Consider the following 25,332-nt stretch of genomic DNA (forward strand, 5'->3'; position numbering starts at 1 on the left):
CAAACTGCTAAAAGAAGCAACAAAGCTTCGTGAACTGTGAGGGAGTATGTGAGAGGAAGTGAGCAATAAATATGGAGTGCTGAAGAAGCCTTTTCTTGATGACTTAGGATCAGTATGAAAACCAATCAGAAGGTAAGTATTTGGGAGTTCTGATGTTAATTTTAAAACAAAACCAAAAAGTCTTAAAATCATTGAGAAAAGCCCCAACTTAGGAGGGTGAGCACCATGGAATCTTTTTTTTTTTTTTTAGAGAGAGAGAGAGAGAGAGCGTGCACTTGCAAGAGGTGGGGGAAGAGGGCAGAAGGAAGGGGGAGAGAGAATCTTAAGCAGGGTCCACACCCAGTATGGGCCCCAATGCGGGGCTTGATCTCACAACCCTGAGATCATGACCTGAGCCGAAATCAAGAGTTGGATGCTTACCTGAATGAGCCACCCAGGCTCCCCACCATGGAATCATTTAGAATTGTTTCTTAGAAAGGCATTAAGGGTGGGGGGAGGGTTCTGGGAAGAATCTTCGCATGGGTCCTAAACTTCCTAGAACTTTCCATGTACTTACTTTCCTTACTCTTAGGGAGTGGTTGTTACTGGATAATTATGGTCTTGGCTCTTTAGAAGCTAACCAAGCTCACTCACATTTGTAAATATGCAGTGGTGTATATATATCAATATATTTAAGAACATACCTTTTAGTTAAGAACACTTCTGGGTCTTTAGTTGAGAGGTAGGGAACCAAAATTTATTTAGGCAGAGACTGGTCCATGTGCCCCAAATAAATCAAATGTCTGTTTTAATGGGACTTAGCCTCAATAGAGATGTATGGGGACTGGGTCAAGGAGTAGGTGTTGAGTCAATTTTGCCATGAGCCTGAAAGTCCTACCCCAGAAATAGTTATACAAAAGGGTCAAAGCATATGCTGCATTTGCTCGAATAATAGCCCAAGGATTTGGCTAAAGGTTATGGGCAATTCTGCCATCAGTACCCATCCATAATTACCAAAGGAGAAATGCAAGCTCTGGACTAAGTCATCTATGTGTAGACAGGGCTGAAAGAATTATGGACAGCATCCAAAGATTGCTTGAATACTGCATGTAACCGCGAGTAAAGGTTTTTTGAAACCGCGCAAAAGAGGTTTTTTGATTATTCTGTTTCTCGGGGTCCTAAATTTCCATTTCCTTCCAAATAAAGGAATCACACTGTGGTGTGGCCCAGAATGGGGAAGAATCCTCAATGACATCAGATCTTACTGGAAAGGAAAAATCGTCCTTGAATCATCAAGAGTAACCTCCAAAGACCAGCTGTAGCATCCAAAGTTTAGTCTTCCTTAGAGAACTGGTTGATTAGCTGCAACAGCGAAGGAAAGGAAATGAAAATAGACTTTAAGGTTTAGAAGGAAACTTGCCTGACCAGTGGTGTGGGCCCTTGGAGATGTGAGAGATCCATGAAGTGGGGGAAGCCGGTTTTGGTTTTTGGAATCACTTGGTGATCCGAGAGGTGGTTGCATATATGAACAAAAAAGAAATTAGCAAGTAAGAATTGCAGTTTTGGCACACAAAGAGGGGCAGAAAGACCCAGGAGGGAGATGGTGGATGTTGTGCTAATAAGGCAGGTGGGATTTTGGCTAAAGTTTGTAAAATCGAATACGATGTTCTTGTTTTTAACCCAAGTTTGTGGAGCAGTTCTTACTGATCAACTTATTTCAGTTGGTCCTCTTGGCCATTGGCTATTAACTTTTTCTTTTTAACCCATGGATTCCTTTTCCTCCTGAATATGATTATCCAATTTAAGATTAGTGAAAAAAATAACCTAAGTATATGCTCCTAAATGTATAAGTTTGCATAGAATTTCAGGGGGTTTCCAGAATGTCTAAAAGATTTCTAGCCACTTGAATTGAGGCCATTTTCTCTAGGAGGCAGACGGGATTAATATTATTTGTGCCCCATCAGGGAAGAAATGGAAACCACAGTGGACAAATGACTTGTTCTAGGTCACTCAGTAATCTAGAGTCAGAGCAGAACTAGAACCCGGGTTTCCTGATTCTCTGTCATCACAGCACCCCTTAGAACGCAATCCGTATCTTTCCAGCAAAAGTCACCAGGAGTATACGTCTTTGCCAGGACACACTGTTGTAATGTGAGAAGTGCTTCTGGTCCAGATTTTTGATGAGGGAGCTGAGCCTGGAGGAGGCTGCATTGCATTCTGCTTAATTTCTTCATCAATAACCTTGATAGACTTGCCAGTCTTTGCAAACACTGAGAAATTGGCTTGTCTTTGAATTTTTCATTGCATTACTATGCTCCCAATCAATATGTGAATCTCTCCAGTCCTCTTGCCCTTGGAGAAGGAGGCATCAGAAGGAATTTGTATTCTGAGTGCCGTCTTGCAGTTATTTTCTGGGAGGCAAGTTGAGAGCTAGAGCTTGCCAGAAGACAGGAGACACTTGAATTGTGGTTGTTATCATGCATTTTTGTTATGTACACCCCTATCATGACACAACTGGCCTTTCTGTTTAAAAAGCAGGCAGGAGGGTCCTGGGGCATGTTTGTGTAGGGGTATAGTTTGCCTTTGGGGGCCTCTGGCTTCCTGCTTTGATATCCTACCCCCTTCCGGGACCCATCTTGCCTCTTCCCCACACCAGTCTTGCTTGTTCTCTCTCAATCGATTATTTACTGACACCTGTGTCGTGTTAATAATGGATTACAGCTTCAATCTCACACGGATCCTTATATGTTAATAAAGAGCTCAGGGAAAGCATCATTAATGATTCTCTAGTAACAGGCTACACGGCAGGCACCAGAGAGATACTGTAGCATTAGGGTATTCCCTGAATAACATCGTGTAGGGAGCCATCCTCCTTTCCTTCCATGCATAAGAAAGACCTTGTGATGAATGTTATGGGGGCTTGCTTGGCCTAGGTTATAACCCCTCCTATCATACAAAGGCCAGAAAGCCAGAAACTATAATTTCTACGCTCTTAGAGTTCCAGCTATGGTTAGGCTCTTCCAATCAGATAAACCTGTGCAAAACTTTTAAAATAAAGATTGTATTTATTTATTTGTCAGAGAGGGAGAGAGCGAGAGCAAGAGAGCCCAAGCAGGGAGAGCAGCAGGCAAAGGGAGAAGCAGGCTGCCCACTGAGCAAGGAGCCCGGGGCAGGACTCAGTCCCAGGACCCTGGGATCATGACCTGAGCTGAAGGCAGATGCTTAACCGACAGCCACCCAGGCGCCCCAACTTGTGCAAAACTTTGATTTGGGACTTGGGAAGAGAGGAAGAGTGTAGGGAGTCTCTTTTTCTGGTGGTGACTGTGGCATAATTTCAAAGTAGGTCCTGAGCCGTGATGACAGCTTTCCTAGCTTGCTCAACTCAGTAAGTGACAGTGGGAGCGTTTCCTGTTCCATCAGTTGCCACAAGAGGCCTACATGGTTCTGCAGGAATAACTCCCAGATGCTCAAGTCTAGAGTCTTTCCCCTTATTTTTCCAGCAAATTTTGGAAGCACCTAATTCCCTACATCATTTTCCTTTCTGGTGACGCCAACTACAGTTAATGCCGCTGCAGGCAACCAAACTCGGACCAATTCAGTAATTGGTACCAGAAATGGCTACAGGCAAAACGTTTTCAAGGCAATGGGAATCTGGGTTTGACCACCTGACCTGGTTGGACCTGAAGACAATGAGGACCCAGTTGCACATTGTTAATTTGACATCCAAATGTTTTTTATTATAAATTTAAATAGGATAAATAAAATAAAAGGGTATAATTTCTAGCATATTGTAAATACTGTATTAAGATTTCAAAATATAACAATGACATCACTCTGTTAAACATTCCCAGTGAAATCTAGCTATTGTGGTGATTTATTACCCTCAATTATCCACTTTTAAAAGTACACAGTCTTCTTTAGCAGAAATTTTATAATATTTACATTTTCTTCTTGAATTTGTATTTCTGTTTCACATCTACCATAAATTATAACTTAATAGAATGTATTTTATGCTCAAACATCTTTTATTGTTAGCCCTAACGCACTTCTCTGCCAAAAAATAAGTTTATAAAATGAAATTTAATTTGTTTTGGTATGTGCTATGGTCATAGAAGTCCTCAAGTTTAGGAATTTCCTTATGAATTACTACAATTATGAATAGTATATAATTAATCAAAATAAAACAAAGGTATTACACATTAAGTAATTATTGAACATAAAAGTAAGATACTAATGGAAACATTGCTCTCAATGAGATGGATGAAGCTCGTTTTTTCCATCTGGATTATGTTCACATGAATGAATATTACTTTTTACTAGAATGAGAGTTTCAACATCAATTATATTCTCATTTTTCATTCTTATATATGTAACCAGTGAAAAACCTTATTCACATCAACAGATCAATGGGAATGTAAAAAGTTTTGTTATAGCAATTCAGTTCTTTGAAATCCTTCCCAAAATAGTTCTTGAAATTATTATTATTTTTTAAAGATTTTATTTATTTATTTGACAGAGAGATAGAGAGCACAAGTAGGCAGAGTGGCAGGCAGAGGGAGAGGGAGAAGCAGGCTCTCTGCTGAGCAGGGAGCCGGACATGGGGCTCGATCCCAGGACCCTGGGATCATGACCTGAGCCGAAGGCAGCCGCTTAACCGACTGAGCCACCCAGGCGCCCCTCTTGAAATTATTTTAATGATCACTGAAAAATTCTAATGGTCCTCCTTCAATTTTTTAAAACAAAAAGAGGAAACCTCCTAATTTTCAAAAGAGAGGAAAAAGGGAATTGTTGCCTCGTCATCAGATTCACCCACTTTCTCAATTTCTGGGAAATATACCAAGAAAGCTTTATGAAAACCTATAAATGACCATTAATTAGAACATTTGTCTTTCACTTTAAAAAAAAATGTATTTAACCTCATAATTCAGAAAGGTTTAGGGGAATGAAAAATATTCTTCATTTCAAAACACTTTTATCAATACATTTTAAATGTAAAATACCTTTATCTTAACCATGTGATTTAAGTTCTTTTATCAAAATTGAAGAGCTGAAGATTAAAATCATTCAGTTTATGGGAAATGCCTGCCATATATCCAAACTGGCAAAGCCAGTGCTCACGGTCAAATTAATGAGCCAAGTCAGATCTAATTTCTGTCAGAAGTACTCTGACTTATTTTTTGATTCAAATAAGCATGTTATTATGCATTCCTATGACAGCCATTTAACTTCTGAATTCGATGTCGGAAATAGAAGGAAAGGTAGAATAAAGCACAGAGCCTTACTGAGCTTGCCACCTACGTGATATCGTATGTCTCCGCCTTCAATAACTCTCACTTACAGTCTTTTTGTTTTGTTTTCACGGCAGTTTCCATAAGGATTGACACATTCTTCACTAAGAGTCAGACAATACAAGTGATGAGATCATTATAAGACTTCTCCCCACTCTACAGTATGGGAAAGCACCTCAGCAGAGGCCACATACCTGTTTCTAATGCCACAGTTATCCCTTAATAGAGGTATACGTAAGACAAGAAGGTATTACATCATTACCATTTTTTTCTTAAAGTTTTTATTTTAATTCCAGTATAGTTAATATACAGTGTTAGATTAGTTTCAGGTGTATGATATAGTGATTCAACAGTTCCAGACATCAGCCAGGGCTCATCACTTTGACAAGTGCCCTCTTTAATCCCCATAACCTATTTCACCCATCCCTCCACCATGTCCCCTCTGGTAACCATCAGTTTGATCTCTATAGTTAAGAGTCTGTTTCTTGGTTTCTCTCTCTCTCTCTCTCATTTTTCCCTTTGCTCATTTGTTTTGTTTCTTAAATTTCACATATGAGCGAAATCATACAATATTTGTCTTTCTCTGTCTTATTTCGCTTAATGTTATACTCTGGAGCTCTCTCTATGTCATCGCAAATGGCAGGATTTCATTCTTTCCTGTGGCCGAATAATATTTCATTGTGTATACATAGCACGTCTTCTTTATCCATTCATCAATCAGTGGATACTTGGGCTGCTTCCATATCTTGGCTATTGTAAATAATGCTGCAGTAAACATAAAGTAAATAATGCTGCTATAAGCATGTATCCCTTTGAATTAGTGTTTTTGTATTCTTTGGATAAATTCCAGTAGTGCAATTCTGGATTGTAGAGTAGTTCTATTTTTTAATTTTTTGAGGACTCTCTATGCTGTTTTCCAGAGTGGCTGCCCCAGTTTGCATTCCCACCAATAGCGCACAAGGGTTCCTTTTTCTCCACATCCTCACCAACACCTGTTTTTTGTGTTGTTGATTTTAGCCATTCTGATAGGTGTGAGGTGATATCACATTGTAGTTTTGATTTGCTTTTCCCTGATGATGAGTAATATTAAGCATCTTTTCACGTGTCTGTTGGCCATCTGGATGTCTTCTTTGGAGAAATGTTTGTTCATGTCTCCTGCCCATTTTTTAATTGGATTATTTGTTTTTGGGGTGTTGAGTTTTATAAGTTCTTTATATATTTTGGATACTAACCCTTTATTGGATAAGTAATTTGCAAATATCTTCTCCCATTCCATAGGTTGTATTTAGTTTTGTGGATTGTTTAAGAAGTATCACAGTTGATATGTCTTGGATTAAGGAAGCTTCCTGATACAAATATTTGGAATTGTACCTTTGATTGATGCCCTAGAAGGGTCTATATCTTGGACCAATGCACCATATGTGGATGAAATGTGATGATTCTCTTTTGAAAAGTAGTTGAAGATCAGTTTTGAAAGAGAAGGTAGAAATGAAAAAAACTGGCATGACACGCCAACCTCAGGCAGATCAATTTTAGGAACATACATATGGAAAATAAGGACATAGCAATTGATTCCTTTAAAACTATCTGTATCTTAGAAAGACTTGTAGTCAAACCCTGGTTTAAAAAACGCGGAGACAGAGGGAATTCTGTTGTCGGCAGCTGGAATTTGACCAAATGGAAGTATTTGGAAACTTCACCAGCCATCCTGTTGACGCTGCCGGGGCATTTTCAGAGGACATAGATGACTGATCAAGATATGAACAAGGAGGGGGAGAATATTTGCTGGATCTGCTCTTATCTTCCAGTCTGAGCACTTTGCACCTTGAGATTTACTTCACATCTGCATTGTCTCCATCCCAGCCATCCTAGAGGCTAATGGTTTTATGAACATTCTACCGATCCTGCTGGGGTGACCTAACATTCTGTTTTCTACTCACGTAACTCCTGTGCTGCTCACTCCAACCCTTGCATATATATAGTAAATGCTGAATAAATATTTAGAGTCAGGGAATGTTAAAACTGAATACAGCTTGAGCCATCATCTAATCCAATGATCTTGGTGTGCAGATGAGGAAACTGAGGTGCTAGACGGGGAAGTCATTTGTCAGAGGCTACAGTACCAATTGAGTTTGGTTGACCTGCCATGACTCTGCTCAGACTCAGTGTCTCTAACATTGTACTTCTTAAACTTTCCAAACCTACAGGTGTCCCTGCCAAACAGCAAATATACCAACTACAGATAAATATCCTGTTCTGATACACTATCTTGAAAATAGTGAAGTCCCTTGTCCAGGAGTTACAGCCATGGGATTCTTAGCCCCAGTATGGTTCAGGACAGAAAGTAGGGGCGGCACAAGTGTGGTGTCAAAGGAGGAGTAATTAGGGTCAGAGACTGGGTAGTTGGCTCCCTACAGCTCTACGGCCCTCCATCGGGCTCCAAAGAGGACAGAACAATAGAGTTGAATCCATAGATAACAAAGGTTATTACTTGGTACAAGAGATGTGGCCCAGGTTACATCCTGGGTTTTAGGAATCCTGACCCTTTATTTATCTTTTTAAAATTTTTATTTATTTATTTGACAGAGAGAGACACACTGAGAGAGGGAACACAAGCAGGGGGAGTGGGAGAGGGAGAAGCAGGCTCCCCGCAGAGCAGGGAGCCCGATGCGGGGCTCGATCCCAGGACCCTGGCATCATGACCTGAGCTGAAGGCAGACGCTTAATGACTGAGCCACCCAGGTGCCCCAAGAATCCTGACCCTTTAAATAAGAGTTGGTACTAGTCATTTAGAAGAATGTTACAGTTCTTTTTTCCAAAGTGAAAGACTGTGGATGCTGGTCCGTGGTGGCCAAGGTTGGACCTGGGGGAAAGTAAAATGTACACTGAGATTCTGAGTTCGAGAGTGGACGTGCTGGGAGGTGACAGAGCAGTGTGTGCAGGGAGTTTGCTATATGTGCGGATGAGAAGCCTGAGCAGAGTGGGGGCTGTGAGGCCATCACAGAACATAGCTATAGAACATCAGAAGGCGGTCCTCTCCGGGGAGGTATTTTAGCAGAATGCAGCAGGGTTCAACTGCAGGATGGCATTGGAGTGAAGTGCAAAAGCAGGCAGATGGCAAGACCTGGAGGAACTGCATTAAAGGGTGTTAAGGTGGAGACTCCATTCAGATAAAAGGTAAAGCCCAGTTGTGGAGAAAAGATAAGCCACTGTCATGAAGGCGGTTTGGCAAAGTGGCCAGTCAAGATCCAGGTGTGAATGCTCACTCCCCTAATGATCAGCTGTGTCACTGAATAGATCGATGGCAAAAACAAACAAACAAACAAACAAAAAGTCTTCAATTCTCCACTCCTCCCTATATTCTCACCCTTCGCAATGTATCTCAGCAGCTCTTCCCATCGAGAGGTGGAATCTATTTTTCTACCCTCTGAATGCGGGCTGGTCTTGCAAAATGCTGTGTGCAGAAGGATGGGGCAGAATTGTGTTGTGCCAGCTCTAGGCCATAATGGCTCGAGAGGCCTTGCATAGCTCGGATCCTCTCTTGGAGTCCTATCTGGCTGCCCCGGGAACAGGGAACAAGCTTCAGCTAGCCTCCAGGAGCAGTCAGCCTACTTGTCCCACCTGAAGCCCCAGGCATGTGAAAGGGCCCAGTCAAGACCAGCAAATCGAGTACAGTTGTTGGAGAGAGCCCCGCCAAGACCAGAACCACCCGGCTGAGCCCTGCCTAAATTGCTGATCCACAGAATCATGAGCCAACTAAATGGTTATCGTTTCAATCCCCTAGGTTTGGGGTGGTTCGGCGCACAGGAATAACTAACACAGCGATCCTGGGAAAGTTATCAAGCCACTTTGCATGTCAGTTTCCCCTGCGTTTCACACAGGGGGATAACAGGGCATGGCTCCTAGAGTTATGAGGAAGATCTAGTGAATTAATGGCTAAAAGTATTTAAAATGCCACTTGGTAAAGACTTTGTGCTCAGTAAAGATTTTTGTTCCTGTTATTCCTAGAACTGAGGTATGAGGAGGGTTGCAGGAGATCGTGGAGAGACACATGGGGGCCCTTAAAATCCTCCTAAATGCATGATTCCAAAAGCTAGCAGGGGAGGGTCTTCCTGACTGTATCTGTGGGGAACAGGAGCTCAGGAGGAAGCCAGCCTGCTTTTGTAATGAGTAACTACCCCCTTATTTATGAGGTTTGCAAATCTGGGTTTCTGCATTTCAAGTTTTCTGAAAACTGGGCTTGTCTGTATTAACTATTATTTATATATTCTCAATATAGAAAGCCAGATGAGGCTGTTCTTTTGTGAGGATTTTATGAACCCCGGCCCTGTATGAGGCAGTAAAAACGTATTTTTAAAAAAGGAATCTGAAGGCTGTTTAGGTACTAATTGTGCTTGAACTATTTTTAATAAACCATTTTTGTTCAGCTTATAATTTCCCGTTTGCTGATAGCTCTACACAGGTACCATGAAGTACAATTCATCTTGGCAGACTAAAATATCCATCTAGCACTGAATGGATTTTAATCCAAAGCAAGAAATTAATTGTCATAGCCTAGTAATTACCAAGCAGGGATGGGATTTCATAAAAATTGCTGCTGGAGAGAATCATGCATGACTCCATCCAATTTTAAAATTCTTCTTGGACTTAGCCTCTGATTTATGGGTCAGCTGTAAGAGGCTGCAGGAAAATTTGGGGCCAGCCCTTGTCCCAGTGAAATCTCACTCTCCATTTAGGTAATTAATAGAAGCCACTACCACTCAGGTCTGGTTAGGCTTCTCTGCTTCCAGGGATTGAAATGAGATTCTTGATTGGGGAACTTGGAGCAGATGCAGCAACCTTGACTTTCTGATTGCAAGGCACAGTTTTTAAAGCTTCGATCACTTGAATTCGACAAATAAGATTCATATCAAACACTACAGAGGTGTTGAGGTCAGAAATGTAGCCAGGGTTGGCAATAGATCCGGGAGAATCATAGGGTAGTTCCTGACAATGGGATTTCTGCGTGCACTGGTTTGTTTATTTATTTATTTATTTATTTATTTATTTATTTATTTATTTATTTACCCGAGCATCCTGTTATGTGGCCGTGTTGTGGACTTCCTGTTTAGATGAGGCCAATTCAGACAGTGGGGTCTACGTCTCTTCTACTAAACCAGTTATTCTGAAGTTTTTAGTGGTTCTAAAACTTTTATTCTGCGAAAGAGTCACTAAGGGGTTTTTCAAAAGTGCATATGATTGGTTGTATTGTTTGATTTGGTAGGTCTGGGAGATTGGAATTTTTAACAGGCTCCCCGAGTGATTTTGATGCGGATACTACAGGAGCTGCTCTTTGAAGATATCGTTCCAGGCATGGATTTCTTTAAATTCGGTTTGTCTGAAAGGAAAGGAGGACGAGACTGGTATCTGTGCTCACAAGACCCATATGGTAACAACAGCAGTGTTCTGCACACAGTGGTATTTCAGTGTAAGTGACTCGTCTTCCTCATGGTGTTAGAATTTAAACTCAGTCATTAACTTATGCTGTAGACAGTTGGGGATGTATTAGTGCACAGACAAATGTTGGTTCTTTGAGAAGAGTAATAAAATTGATAACTTCGATTAGCAAGAATAATCAAGAAAAGAGAGATGGCACAAATGCCAATATTAGGAATAGAAAAAGGATATCACTACAGATCTAACAGACACCATGTATTAATCATGCCTTTTTATTTTCTGGTATTTTGACATCTGGGGCCTTGTTGACCCTGGAGAACTGCCTATCTGAGACTAGCCAATTCCCGGAGATGGTAAAGGACTCTCCTGCAAATTCACCTTTCATGTACAAATCAATCCAGTGCCCATACCTCTCAACACCTTCTTACTGAGCTCTCACATGACAAATCATTATCTCCCTGCCCTGGTCACCCCAGGGCCAGGCATCAGACAATTGGGGGCAGCCCCTACACCCTAGAGCTCACTGAAATTATTCAAACTGGCCAACCCTACACCTGCTTCGCCTGCTTACCCTTTGTCCATTCCTCCCTGTGAAAACCACAATAACGGCTCTTGTCTGTATGTTGCTCCCCATCCCTCCACTTCCTTACTGACCTTGATGCTTCTTCACGTGGCCCTGCATATGCTGTGCGGGGCCTCCTGCGTCTAGGCAACTATGAAGCAGACTTCTACCTTCATCAGAATCGTTTTCTGGTCTGCATGTTTTATCACACACAGTTAAAGTCAACCCCAGGTTCATGTCTACAGCACATCAAAAAGATAATAAGAGGGTATCATAAACAAATTTATGCTAATAAGTGTGAAAATTGATGAAAAGGACGAATTGTGAAAAAACACAAATTATGAACACAAGAAGAAATAAAAAAATCTCAATATCCTACATCAAATTAAAGAGGTTGAATAGGTAACTAAAAAAATCTTCCCATAAAAATCTCTGGGCGCAGAAGGAGGCTTCACTCTTGAATTCTTCCAATTTCTTTTTTTAACTTAAAAAAATCTTTAAGCAGATTTACAGAATTATACTTTGAGATGATTTTTACTTAATTTTCCAGTACCATTATGAGTTAGTTATATCGACGAAAAGAAAGCATTAAAGCAAAACTGTGCTGTGAATTAAGAATTAGTGAAAACAATACATTATGAACTTCATTTCTATTATAACAGAGACCTAAGGATAGTCAGTTAATTAAATTTTAAAAATTTACACAGGTTTAGATGAATTTTTCACTCTTCATTGGATCAGTAAAATACACTCTCAATATCCATATGTAAGAAAATATCTCTACTAGGTCCATAAATTCATTCTTCAGTAAAAAAGAGATGCTTGGTTTAGACACATTTAGAATTATTCATCTCATTTTAAATGGTCATTTAATGTTTTAATAGACTTTAATTTTTTAAAGCAGTTTTAGCTTCACATCAAGATGGACTCGAAAGTATAGATTTACCATATACCTCCTACCCCAGTGCACACATAGCCTCTCTTATTTGAAACGTCCCACACCAGAGTGGTACATTTATTACAGCCCACAAACCTTCACTGACACATCATTTATCGCTCAAGGTGCAGAGTTTACATTAGGGTTCACTCTTGTACTTTCTGTGCATTTTGGCAAATATGTAATGACATGCATTCACCATCACGGTATCATACAAAGTAGTTCCTCCGCCCTGCAAATCCTCTGTGCTCTGCCTACTCATCCCTCTTTCCCCACCGACCCCTGGCAACCACTGAGCTTTCTATCGTCTCCATAGTTTACTCTTTCCAGGATGTCCTATAGTTGGAACCATATAGCATGTAGCCTTCTCAGATTGGCTTTTTTCACTTGGTCGTATGCATTTAAGGTTCCTTCATGTCGTTTCGTGGCTTGATAGCTCATTTCTTTTTAGTGCTGCGTACTATTTCATTGTCTGCATGCACCATAGTTTAGGTACCCACTCCCCTCCTGAAGGGCATCCTGGTTGCTTCCAACTTTTGGCGATTATGGATAAAGCTGCTGCAAACATCCGTGAGCAGGTTTCGTGTAGACATAAATTTTAACTCATTAGGGTTAATACCAAAGAAAGCAATTGCTGGCTCAGATGCTAAGAGTATGAACCTGCCAAAGTCCCATTTTCCACATTAGCTGTCCCACCTTGTGGTCCCACCAGCAATGGACAACAGTTTGTTACCCCCCATCCTCCCTAGCATTTGGTAACGTAAGGTCCTTGGATTTTGGCCATTGTAATAGGTGTGTGCTGGCATCTCACTGCTGTTTCAATTTGCAGGTCCCTAATGCCTTATGATGTTGAAATGCTCATTTACTTTTAAGGAAACTATTTGTGTTAATGTTGCTATTTCTTGCTAAAAAAAAAAAAACAAAACTGTCATTAAGAGGACCACTACTAAATTCTAGTACCATCGAAAGCCGTATGATCTCAACTGCCTCGTCTTTGCCATGCAGGTGTTTTTAATTAAAAGAAATTCTTATTTATATCATTACCAAGTGACTAGGGGTTTATTCAAATATAGATGTTAATATACTAATTTAATGTGTATTTTGCAAGAGTTATACGTAGAGTGCACTACATGTGCAGGTGATAACATTTTAAAATAATGCTTATAATGTTTATGTCTTAACTGCCACTTACTGCAGTTGTTTTTAAAATAAACTTTGAATTTTAAAATGGATTTAGACTTTGAGAAAAGTTGCCAAGATTGTATAGTATATCCCCAGCCAGTGTCCCCTAACATCTTCCATTAGTATTTGATAACATTATTATTAATTAAAGTGGATTTTATTCTTATTTCCTTAGTTTTACCTAGTGTTCTTTTTCTTGTTTGGGCCCCAGAATCCCACCCAGGATATCACAGTAGGATTTTCTAGACTGTAACAATTTCTTAGATTTTCCTTGACAGTTGTCAGGAGTGCTCATCAAGTGTCTTGCAGAATGTTCCTCAACTGGAATTTGTTTCATGTTGTCTCATGTTTATGTGGGGTTATGGGCTTTTGGGACAAAGACCACCGAGGTAGAGTACAATTCTCATCACATCATATCAAGGCCATACTGTGAACAAGACATGACTGAAGATGTTAAGCTTAATCATATGGCTGTGGTTGTGTTTACTCTAGAGAATAAACCTGAGGTAGGTTTCTTCACTGTAAATTTATTCTTCTTCCTGATTTTTGTACTATGTTCTTTGGAAGGAAGTCATTATGTGAAGTTCACAGTTTTAAGGGGTCGGGGGGCTATATGTTCCACTTTCTTGAAGGGGGAGTATCTACATAAATTATTTGGAATCACACTTTTCCATTTATTTATTTAATCATTTATTTATATCAGTATAGAGCTATGGATATTTATTTTATACTTTGAGTTATAATCCAATACTATCTTATTTATTTTGTTGGTCTAACTGTTCCAGTTTCCTCCAAATTTTCAAGGAATAAATAATACCATTCTTACATAAACGCTTACAGAGAAATGGACAAAAGGGTACACTCCCCAATTTTTACGAGAACACACTAGTCTTCATACCAAACATGACAGAGACATTATAATGAGAGAGAGCAAGTACACAAGTGTCTTTTATGAATATAGAGGTCAGCTTTGGAGGGTACCCAAAACATGTAAGGGTGTAACTTCAGGGGCTCCAGATAATAGAGGCTGCATCCACCTGACCTATATTATTTGGTGGATCCAATAGTCCTCAAAACTTTTGTATCAGTTTGGGAAGTTATGTAGAGCATTTGGCAAGTCCAATATGAAAACTACAGGGCAGGCCCACAGATTTTTGGAACAAGGCAATTAGACTTCCAATAAGTGACAGTTTTCCTTTAAGGAGCAGTTTTAGCCTTGATGTTTGGCTACATTTGCTACTGAACATCTGATCTTGGGAGACCAGGTGATCATGAGCTCTGAGCAGCCCATCACGTCCAGGTGCTATGTTATCCAATTCATCATAAAATAAGATATTTTCAGGGTTCTGCCATCCAGGGGGAAAGGGCATGTGCAAGACCAGGCCTCAGTGGGTAGGGCCTGAAGGGGCAGCTTGGTTTCAGAAGGTGGTGGCTCAGAAACCCCTCAGCACTCCTGTCCTTGTGAGTCTTCAATATGCACCTGGCTACATGGGAAGTGCCTCATGATTAGTTAACTAAGAAGGAAGAAATGACCTTATTTAAGGTGACTGTGCACAGTATATCACGGATTACTGCAGTATTAGAGCCTTACTCGGAGATAACCTTAAAGGATAATCAAGAATAGGAAATTTTCAATGATTATATATATTTCTCACTTTTCCTAGAAGGAAAGATGGACTGACTTAAGGATCCAGACTGAACAACGACTAGCATTTAATTTTTTGGCCGAAAATTAGGGACAAGGAGAATGAAACACGACTGATAAGGAGGTTCAGGAAATACATACGGGTCCAAAATATCAGAATATTTCTATCATAATTAAATTTCATCACAAATCCCTTCCTTCTGAAGAGTACTTTAATAACGAAAGAAGGATGGGCTCATCTGGATGTCAGTCCTCCCCCGTCCCTAACCACCTGGGGTATTGTTCACATTGCTCATGACCAGGGAAGCAATGGTGAAAAAGTCTTTCCCTCACCACCACTGTTGAGAGCCTAAAGTGGCAACAAAGCAATCATCTTCAAGACCCTCATATGTGGTCATACCAAATACCTGGTAGCTAGCCAGCCTCACTGGACCCATTCTGTCACAGGCAATGTTGTGATTTTTCCTTACCAAACTCGACATTTCTGGGGCTAGATACTCTTCCCTGCTAGACCCATCATATATGGACTTACCAGAGGCCTTATCCGCTGCTATGGTGTCTATCCCACATACCGCTTCCTCTAACTAAGGACTCACTTCTGAGTGCCAAATTGAAGGCAATGGGTTGACAGGAGACAGTGGTCTTATCACGTTCACATAACACAGAAGCAGCTGGCCGCATAAAATGGTGGAATGGCCTGTTAAGAATGCAGAAAAGGCAAAAGTAGGAACTCAAGGCATTAGAGCCTTTCAGGAGTGAACATTTGGTTCCTCCACCCAGAAGGAATCCTACAGACTGAGAGGCTAAATAAAAGCGAAGTTAACATCAAAGACACAAGGGAGGAGAGAACTCAGAAATAACAGCTAGGGCCTAGTGAACAGTTGCAGAAACGAGGGTCTGTTGGTCATGGCTAAATCTGCCTTGAGTCCACAGGCTGCAGATTTTTGAAAGGGTTTGTGATGGACCCAGAGGATGAATGAAAAATACACAGTGACTTAGAAGCAAACCCCGAGACAAGAATTTCTGTGCAAGTCATTTATTTGGGAAGCGATCCAAGGAAGTACCACTAGGAGAGCAGGAAGTGAGATTGAAGAAGGAAAGGAAGCATACACTTGACACATGTCATCGGTGTGAGCAACTGGGGCTGATGCCGAAAGGATTCTGGAAGATGAGAGAAGATGCACTCAAGAGTTATTCCAACAGCTCTTGGGGAGGTGAGGAAACTTGGATATTTATCTACCCTTTAGTTCTTGCTTGAGGGCGGCTCCACAAGAAATGATAGCTTTCTGGTACTTTCTGCCTGCCCCATGAATGGTCAGAGAGGTCTCCAATGGCCAAAGAAAACCCACAGGCAAAAAGTTACCTGGACTGGCAGTTGAAAGTCAGGGCCAACATGCGCTCAAACAGAGATAGGAAGTGCCACTCAAGATCCAATACGCAGAGAATAAGGGCCCTCAGACCTTGCTTCTGGGTGCAATAGTTGGGTGAGACTTTCAGGAAGAAGTGCATTTGAGTTTGTGGTAAGGCTGTGTACTGTTGGATGAGAGTATCAGTGAACTTCAGTGGATGCGACTCAAGGCAAATGGACAGCCAGGAGAAACAATATATGAGCATCTACAGCCGCCACGTACCCAGTGTCTCTCTGGAAGGACTCGGCCCCAAACATTCTGTTCTGGTAGAACAGCTCATCAGAGGATAAACCCCAGCCCTGCTCTACTGACCACAGGCGTGAGCACATGCCGGAGGTAGGCCAATGAAATCCTGCCCCTGGGCACATATCTCTGAATGGGAGACATCTCTCGTTGGTTCTGAGTTATATGAAGGCAATGTCATGATGATGAAGTCTGTGAATTCCTACGAAATCCCTAGAGTGGCACTGGTTGCCTTCTTCCAAACCAGAGGCTGGTTTGTTCAGCTTGTCTTTCAGTTCTCTGAACTACGAAGCTTTCCTCCAGTACACCCTCTTTTTGCTTAAATTGGAGTCGGTTTGGGTAACTTACCTCCAAACAACCTGAACTCACACAAAAGGTCAAAGTTCTTGGAGTGCCAAAATCAAAACTACCTGTTTAAGAAATTATTATTATTCTTATTTTAAAGATTTTATTTATTTATCAGAGAGAGAGAGAGAAGACACAAGCGGGGGTCGGGGGGGCAGCAGGCAGAGGGAGAAGCAGGCTCCCCACTGAGCGAGGAGCCCGATGTGGGACTCGATCCCAGGACCCTGGGATCATGACCTGAGCCAAAGGTAGACGCTTAACTGACTGAGCCACCCAGGCGCCCCGCCTGTTTAAGAAATTATATGAGTCTGGGGCGCCTGGGTGGCTCAGTCATTAAGCGTCTGCCTTCGGCTCAGGTCATGATCCCAGGGTCCTGGGATCCAGCCCCACATCGGGCTCCCTGCTTGGCAGGAAGTCTGCTTCTTCCTCTCCCTCTCCCCCTGCTTGTGTTCCTGCTCTCGTTCTCTCTCTCTGTCAGATAAATAAATAAAATCTTTAAAAAAAAAAAAACACAAAAAGAGTCCGTGTCTAAGTAATTTCAGGTATATATTTTCCCCAGATTATATCAATTTCTCTGAAGAAAGAGGAAATTTAAGGCCAATAAAAAATTAAAGCATCTGCCTCTTTCAAGTTCAACAGGAGAGAAATTCATTAAAGAACTGCAAGAGGAAAACACTGGCCGGAAGCTAACTATTGATACAAATTGATTTAAGTTTCAAAGTGCTGAAATCTTCAGAAGATGGAAAGTGACATGATAAAAGAGGGAGAAACCAGGCAAGGTTATTTGGCATCAATCCTTCTGAATCACTCTTAGGAGGAATTCACATCTTTCTCTAATAAGAAGCCACTTCAGCGGTCCTTGAGGATGTCCTGTTGTTGCCCGGCAGGGAGGGAGAGAAAGGATGCCATGTAACGTGGTGGGCAGGGAAGGTGAGTTGCCACTTGGCTCACCTCTCAACTGGGGATTTCTTTGTCTGATGGAGAGGAAATTGGGTAGCAGCTGACTTGGCGACTTTGATGGGCTTTTGGATGATAATGAGCTGTTGTGAATAAATGCCAAGAAAAGTTAAATGCCTGTGATATACCCATCTATGCTGATTTATTGGCAGTGGCTAATGGGAGGGTCAGACTAGATTAAAAGTTTCATCATGGGGCTCATTTAGAGTTCTAATAGTGTGTAAGTTTGTAATATCTTCCCAATTCAATTGCAAGATTTTTAAGAGAAGGCTTCTACATTTATATTTAATACCTGTCTCAGTTTGGGTTCCCCTGGAAGCAGAGGCTAAGATAAGAATGTGGGTGCAAGGGGTTTGTTTGGGAGGTGGCCTCAGGAAGCACTGGTAGAGTAGGGAACTAAGAAGGAGAAGGGAAATAAAGCAAAGAAAGAGGTGCTATTGACCAAGAAATTTCTTCTACTTCCTGAGTTTCTTGCCTTCTTTTACATTGTTAATTATTCTGCAAGTCTTTGGTTATTCTTGTCCGTATGCTCATCATTATGTGTTTTTTTAAGTAAAAATAACAGTTTTATTAAGATATGATTCACACGCCACAAAATTCACCATTTTATTTATTTATTTTTTTTAAAGATTTTATTTATTTGTCAGAAAGAGAGAGCGAGAGAGAGAGCAGAAGCGGGGGACCCGCAGGCAGAAGGAGAAACAGGCTCCCCGCTGAGCAAGGAGGCAGACCCTTAACCAACTGAGGCACCCAGGCGTCCCCCAAATTCACCATTTTAAGTATACAATTCAATGTTTTTTAGTATATTCACAGACCTGGTTAACTTCCCCACTAGAATCTTTTCATCGCCACGAAAAAAACCCTGGACCCATTTGCCATCACTCTTCATTCTGTCCTACCCCCTGGAAATCACCAGTCTCCTTTCTATCTTTATGGATTTGCCTACAGAATGGGAAAGAATATTTGCAAATCATTTCTGCGATAAAAGACTTGTATCCAAAATATCATAAGAACCCAAATTTAGCAATAAAAAGATGAATAAGCCAAGTAAAACATGGGTAAAGGATCTGAATAGACATTTCTCCAAGATAAACACACAAATGACAAATAAGCACATGGAATCAACAATCACTAGTCATTAGGGAAATGCAAATCACAACACAACGAGATAACCACTTTGTATCCACTAGGACGGCTCTTGTAACTAGAAATAGACAGTGAAACATGTTGGCGAGGATGTGGACAATTGGGAACCTTCATACATTGCTGCTGAGATTATAAAATGGCTCAGCCACTTAGGAAAAGAGTTTGAAAGTTCTTCAAAATGTTAAACATCAAGTTGCCATATGGCCCAGCAATGCCACCCCTAGATCTATGCTCACGAGAAATAAGAACATATGTCCACACCACAGCATGCACATGACTGTTCCTGGCAGGATTGTTAATAATAGCCAAAAAGGGGAGAGAGCACAAAAGTTCATCAACTGATGAATGCATCAAAACAAAGGGGTGTATCCATATAATCGAATATTATTTGGCAACAGAAGAAATAAAGCCGATACACGCCACCACATTGAAAACATGCCCAGGGGAAGAAGCCAGATATTCAGTTCTATGTATCTGATCCCAAAGACCTCATGTTGCATGATTGCAAGCTGTCTGGTTTTGGTAGGCTAACTTTCCTTGTCTGTAAAATGGGAATTACAATACTTACCTCAAAGGGTTATTATAATATTAGTAAAAGTATGCAAAGCGCCCAGCAGGGTGACTGGCCCAGGAAAGCTTGCAAGGGGTGATAATGCTGCTGTCATTGACACAGGACTAGATGTAGCAGATGCTTCAAAAGGACATTTTGACAGCTGATTTTCAGCTCCAGGGAATTCCACGGTTGGCTAAAATTCTGGGACACGTCTAAACCGAAACCGTGAGTCCACTGTTGTGCAGGCAGAGACACGCTTTCTAATTTCCTGATCCTGCTCCGATGGCCCTGCTTGAGCTTCCCTCTGATGAGCTGCCACGCATCCTCCCCCACGGGGCAACAGTAACCACCAACCTGACATGAAAAAGTAAGATGACACGTTCCAAGAAGATTTCAATCTTGTCTCCCGGAAAACTCCATCAGGGGTTCCTTTCTTCCTCTGGCATTTCGTTCTATGGAATCTTTCTATCCTTTCCCTCAAATTTAAACAGCATAGTTTTTGGGCGCCTGGGTGGCTCAGATGGTTAAGCGTCTGCCTTCGGCTCAGGTCATGATCCCAGGGTCCTGGGATCGAGTCCCACATGGGGCTCCCTGCTCCTTGGGAGCCTGCTTCTCCCTCTGCTTCTCTCTCTCTCTCCGTCTCTCATGAATAAATAAATAAAATCTTAAAAAAAAAATAAACAGCATAGTTTTATGGAACAATGGGCCTGTGGGAGACCTCTCGGGGGAACAGTTTGTGAGTCAAGGCATGCTTGCCATGGTAACTGAATCCCCAAAAGACAATGTCCCTAAAAGACAACTCGGTTTTGCTTTTCTCTGGGTCTGGTTGGAATAGATCCTTGAACAGGCTTTCCGCAATAACATACGCATCTTTGCACAGTAAATACCCATCCACAAAAGTACCTGGCACTCAGGGATGTGTGGGTGTGCACAGAGTTAGGTTTTCACAATCACCCAGGGTCCAGGGCACTTAAAAAATGTCTCTTCTCTGATTCGAAAAAGAAGAGGAAGAAGAAGATGAAGAAGAAGGAGAAAGAAAAGAAGAAGAGGAGAGGGAAGGAGGAGAATGAAGAATAAGAACTTAACGGACCTGCTTAAGAAAAAGAATCCTCTTTCCCAAAGATAAACCTGAGTGTGCCAAGGAGAATGAGGTGTTGGGAAGAGCAGGAGCCCCAGGTTTGAGCAAGCTCTGAGCCTGCCTCACTGTGCAATCTCTGACCTCATTTTCCTTGGTAATAAAATGAAGGATTTCAGCTTTGTTGTCTCCGAGCCCCTTCTGCTTCCAACATCTCTGTTTTCCACACTGTGACTCAGAAACTTGTAGTAATAACCTCTTGCCAGAGGAAAGCATGTTGATAGCCCCAATTTCATTTGATTGTTTCTCCAAATTTTCAATGCCATCAGGGCTTGGGTATTTTACCATCTGAGAGACAAGAACGACACTGAGAAGTGAAGGGATTTGACCAAGGTCACATCTAGTAAATGGAAGAATGGTGACCAGATGCCCAGTTGCGCAAGCCGATTTTAAGGCACAAGTAACCAACAGCCAAATCACTAGTAAGACCCTTGGTGAACTTTCGGGTCGTGTTTTTGCTCATTCACTCTCACCCACTGAGTTCTTCCCTCAAGATCTCACAGTGGGGGAGAAACGGCCTCACAAAAAGACTACCGGGCACGTGACATTGTGAGTTAAGCCCAGGATGAGGTGAGCTCCTCTTGAGGGAGCGCGAAGGGAGGGTTAGCAGGGAGCACTGGTTACTAGCGAAGGTTCACCTGGAGGAAGAGAGATGGGAGTTGAACCTTGCAGAGAAGGGGCGGAGGGAACAGGCGGCTTGCATTGGAACTCAAGAACACACTGTACTAACACTGGTCCAGATTCAACCTGCAGCTCAGGGTCTGTGGGCACCTGCAGCGATGGAGACAGAGTTGGGGCAAGAGGTGGTGGCAGGACTTGGCAGGACTTTGTCCTGAAGGCAACTGATGCTGGGCTTCTGGGGAGCGTTGATGAGTGTTAAGGATAAGATGCACACGTGTGCTGCGGGGGGATGCGCCCAAGAGTTCGCAACAAGGGCGCGGGGAGAGGGGGGATTACTTTTCCGCACCTCGCGCTCCCTGTGATGTCCCTGCTACTTTCTGGTTGCCTGGGGATTCTCATTTTAGTTCTCCAGCCAGAAAGATGGCTTTATGTATTTTGTTCTGTTACAAGCTTCCTGAAACTGAGCCTGTTTCTGGGGCCGCGTGGTGGAAGAACAGAGAAAGAAGAAAGGCAGTAGGGGTCTCCCCACCTTTTTGGGACCCCAATGCCTTTGACTAGAAAAGAGCGTTACCCTTTCTTACAGTATTAGATTCCTGTGTAGCCACCCCCTGCCCCCTGTGTCATGGTCCCCACCACCTTGGATACTGCGTGGATGCTTGGGTATGAGGGAATGGAGAAAAGAAACAAAAGAATGGAGGAAAGAAACCACGGGGGATTTCCCCACTCTCTAAGTGTTGGGAGGCATTTCCCACTGCTCTCCCAAGAACTAGAGGGCTTTTCCTGAATCTCTCTGTTGACACCAGTGGCCACCTCCGCGTCTCAGGCCACATTGCATTCTGGCCAGGGGGTTCTGGGGCAGGGAGGTAAACTCACTGCCGGTTTGGTATGATTTCAAACGCTCATCTTCCCCATCTGTCTGCAATAATTGACTTTTTAGAGTCTGCAAATAGTTGTTCTATGAATGCTGCCCAGATTTTATAGTTGTACTCCGTGGTAGGGGCGTTTTGGCATGAGCTTACTCTGTCTTGCCTGGACCCATGAAAGACACATTTTTAATTCTAATTTTTTGTTTCAGTGAACATTGATGGTTTTCAACCAGAAGCATAATGGATAGCAAAACTATTTGCTTGTGCACACGTGGTACTTGCCCTATACACAATTTGCAAAACCCCAGGTGGTGGCCTGCTAAGAGGGTGGGCATCATCAGAGAACTGGGTAGCATTCCTCTCAAGCAGATAGTACATTTTTGGGGTTTTGTAGGCCATTTGGATTCCATTTCAGCTACTCAACTGCAGCGTCATAGTGTGAAAGTAGTCATAGGAAATATGTAAGTCAATGGGCATGAATGGGCATGGCTGTGTTCCAAAAAAACGATTCTTTGCAAAAACTGGTGATAGGCTGGATTTGGCCTGGGGGTTGGAGTTTGCTTACCACTGACCTAAGAGATCAGGTCCAGCTGATGGTAGCACTTATCTTTCTTCTGTAGTGAATTCCTTTACTCTTTATTCAGTTTTTAACACGCTGGAGTACGGGTTTCTACCCTGGGAGTTCATGATCTAAGAAAAGAAAAAAAAAATCTTTATTTTCACCATTCTATAACTAAAATCTAGCATTTCATTTTATCATGAATGCAGGCAACAAAAGACAGTAGTATTAACAGTACCTATGACTTTGCCACCAATAGAAACCACAGATCTTTTACCATACAGTATCATTTGTTGGAGATATTTCAAAATATTGTTTATGCTCATAGCTGTTTCGTAATCAGGAAAATTCTCCCACCTGTCACTAGGTTTTGTTCTGAGTATTAAAAAATTATTACATGCTACATATTACACCATAGGTGGTGATGGGCCAGCCATCCCAGAGTCTTTAGCTCTTGTTTTTCCTTTTTTAAGGTAATTTATTAAGGTGAAATTCACATAACACAGAATTAATCATTCAGGTATTTAGTACTTTCACAACATTGTGCAACCACCACCTTTATCCAAATATTTCCAATCACTTAGAAGTTAAACTCCTTTTCCATCAAGGAATTTCTCCTCATTCCCCCTCCATCCTTTCCCTCTCATCTCTGTGGATTTATCAATTCTGGATATTTCACATAAATGGAGTCATAAATATATGACCTTTTGTGCCTGGCTTCTTTCACTTAGCATCATGTTTTGGAGGGTCATCCATATTGTACCATATATAAGTACTTTATTCCTTTTTGCACTGAAATGCTACCCCATTATATGTATGTACATCAATTTGTTTATCTAGTCATCCACTGGTGGATGTTCGCCTTTTTCCATCTTTTAGCAATTGTGAATAGTGCTGCTACAAACGCGTGTACATGGACTCGCTTGAGCCTCTGTTTTCAATTTTTTTAGAAGCATAATACGATAGTTAATATTATGTACCTGGACTTGCTTGAGCCTCTGTTTTCAATTTTTTTTTTTTAGAAGCATACTATAATAGTTAATATTATCTGTTCAAGGGCTCCTGTTGCAAGCATTAAACCAAGCGTGGGCTTCAAGTCTGTGAGTCCAGATTCACGTACGTAGGAAGATAAAAGCAAACTGTGATCCATGTACATGGATGAAAACCAAAGGGTCACTGTTAACCACATTGTAGTGTTCAAATGTCTACAGCCTAGAAGCCCGAAGTCACAGATCCTTTAGGTCTTTCTGGATGTCCCACAAGGTAGGTGGACTTTTCTGGAGCTGAGCAACCTCATCATCCTTCAGCTTCTGGTTGATCACACTGATTAATCCCTGAGCCTTCAGGAAACATGGAAGGCTCAGGAAGACTTCATTCTCCATGCTGTATATTCCCTTCACCATCAGTGACAGTGGATGAATCCTGGATAGATTTCCCAACATGGGTTCAATGAGATCAGCCACACTTAATCCAACAGACCAGCTGATACATCCTTTTAGCTTCATGACATCATAGCCACTTCCAACCACAATCTTCTGCACTTCCTTCCAATTTTCACTGTCATTGCCTGTTCCCATTTCTGGATTCAGTTCCTGAGAGAAACGCCTGCCACATTCACTCAACTCCATGTAATCACACTTGAGTCACCATGTTCTCCCAAAATCCATCCATGGCAGCTGCTGGGATGAATGCCAAGTTTTTCAGACATAAGACAGTGAAATCTAGCAGAATCCAGATTACACCCACTTCCAACCACACGGTGCTTGGGTAGTCCACATAGTTTCCAGGTAGCATATGTGAGAAATATCCACTGGGTTGGAAACCACAATTATGATACAATCAGGACTGTACTCGACTATCTGAGGAGTAATGAATTTGAAGACATTAACATTCCTCTGCACCAGAATGAGATGGCTGTCTTCCTCCTGCTGGCGGACTCCTCTAGTTCCCCTATAATCTTAGAATTGGCAATCGGGGTAATCTTTATCTGCCACAATTTTAGGTGTCTGAAGAAATAAGGTCCCGTGTTGCAGATCCATCATTTTGCCTTTGAGTCTATTTCCAAAACATCCACAAGGGCAAGTTCATCAGCCAGAGACTTTCCTAGAATGCTGATGGCACATACCATACCAACTTGTCCAATGCCCACTACAGTGATCTTATTGTTTGGGATGGTTGCCTCTTCTTCTGTAGCTGGTGCAATCAGTTTTTCCTTAAGAGTTGCCATTGTGCCCGGGACAGAGACAGCTGTAAGAGTGGTGCAAAGAACATAAATGTCAGCTGTGTGAATCTCCTTGGGTGCAGGATCTGCTCAATTATATATATATATATATATATATATATATATATATATATATAGACCTAAGAGTGAAATTATGGGGTCATAAGGTAATTTTATGTTTAACCTTTTGAGGAACTGCCAAACTGTAAGTGACTAAACTATTTTTCATTCTCACCAGCAATGTACAA

The 25,332-nt window shown here is 41.7% G+C and overlaps 1 pseudogene; it reads right to left on the reverse strand.

The window, feature by feature from the left end:
- Nucleotides 1-24,089: 24,089 nt before the first annotated feature.
- LOC113938032 lies at nt 24,090-25,090 on the reverse strand (annotated as a pseudogene).
- Between the last annotated feature and the right edge of the window lie 242 nt (nt 25,091-25,332).

The sequence above is a fragment of the Zalophus californianus genome, chromosome 8, assembly GCF_009762305.2.
Source record: "Zalophus californianus isolate mZalCal1 chromosome 8, mZalCal1.pri.v2, whole genome shotgun sequence".
Lineage (NCBI taxonomy): Eukaryota > Metazoa > Chordata > Mammalia > Carnivora > Otariidae > Zalophus > Zalophus californianus.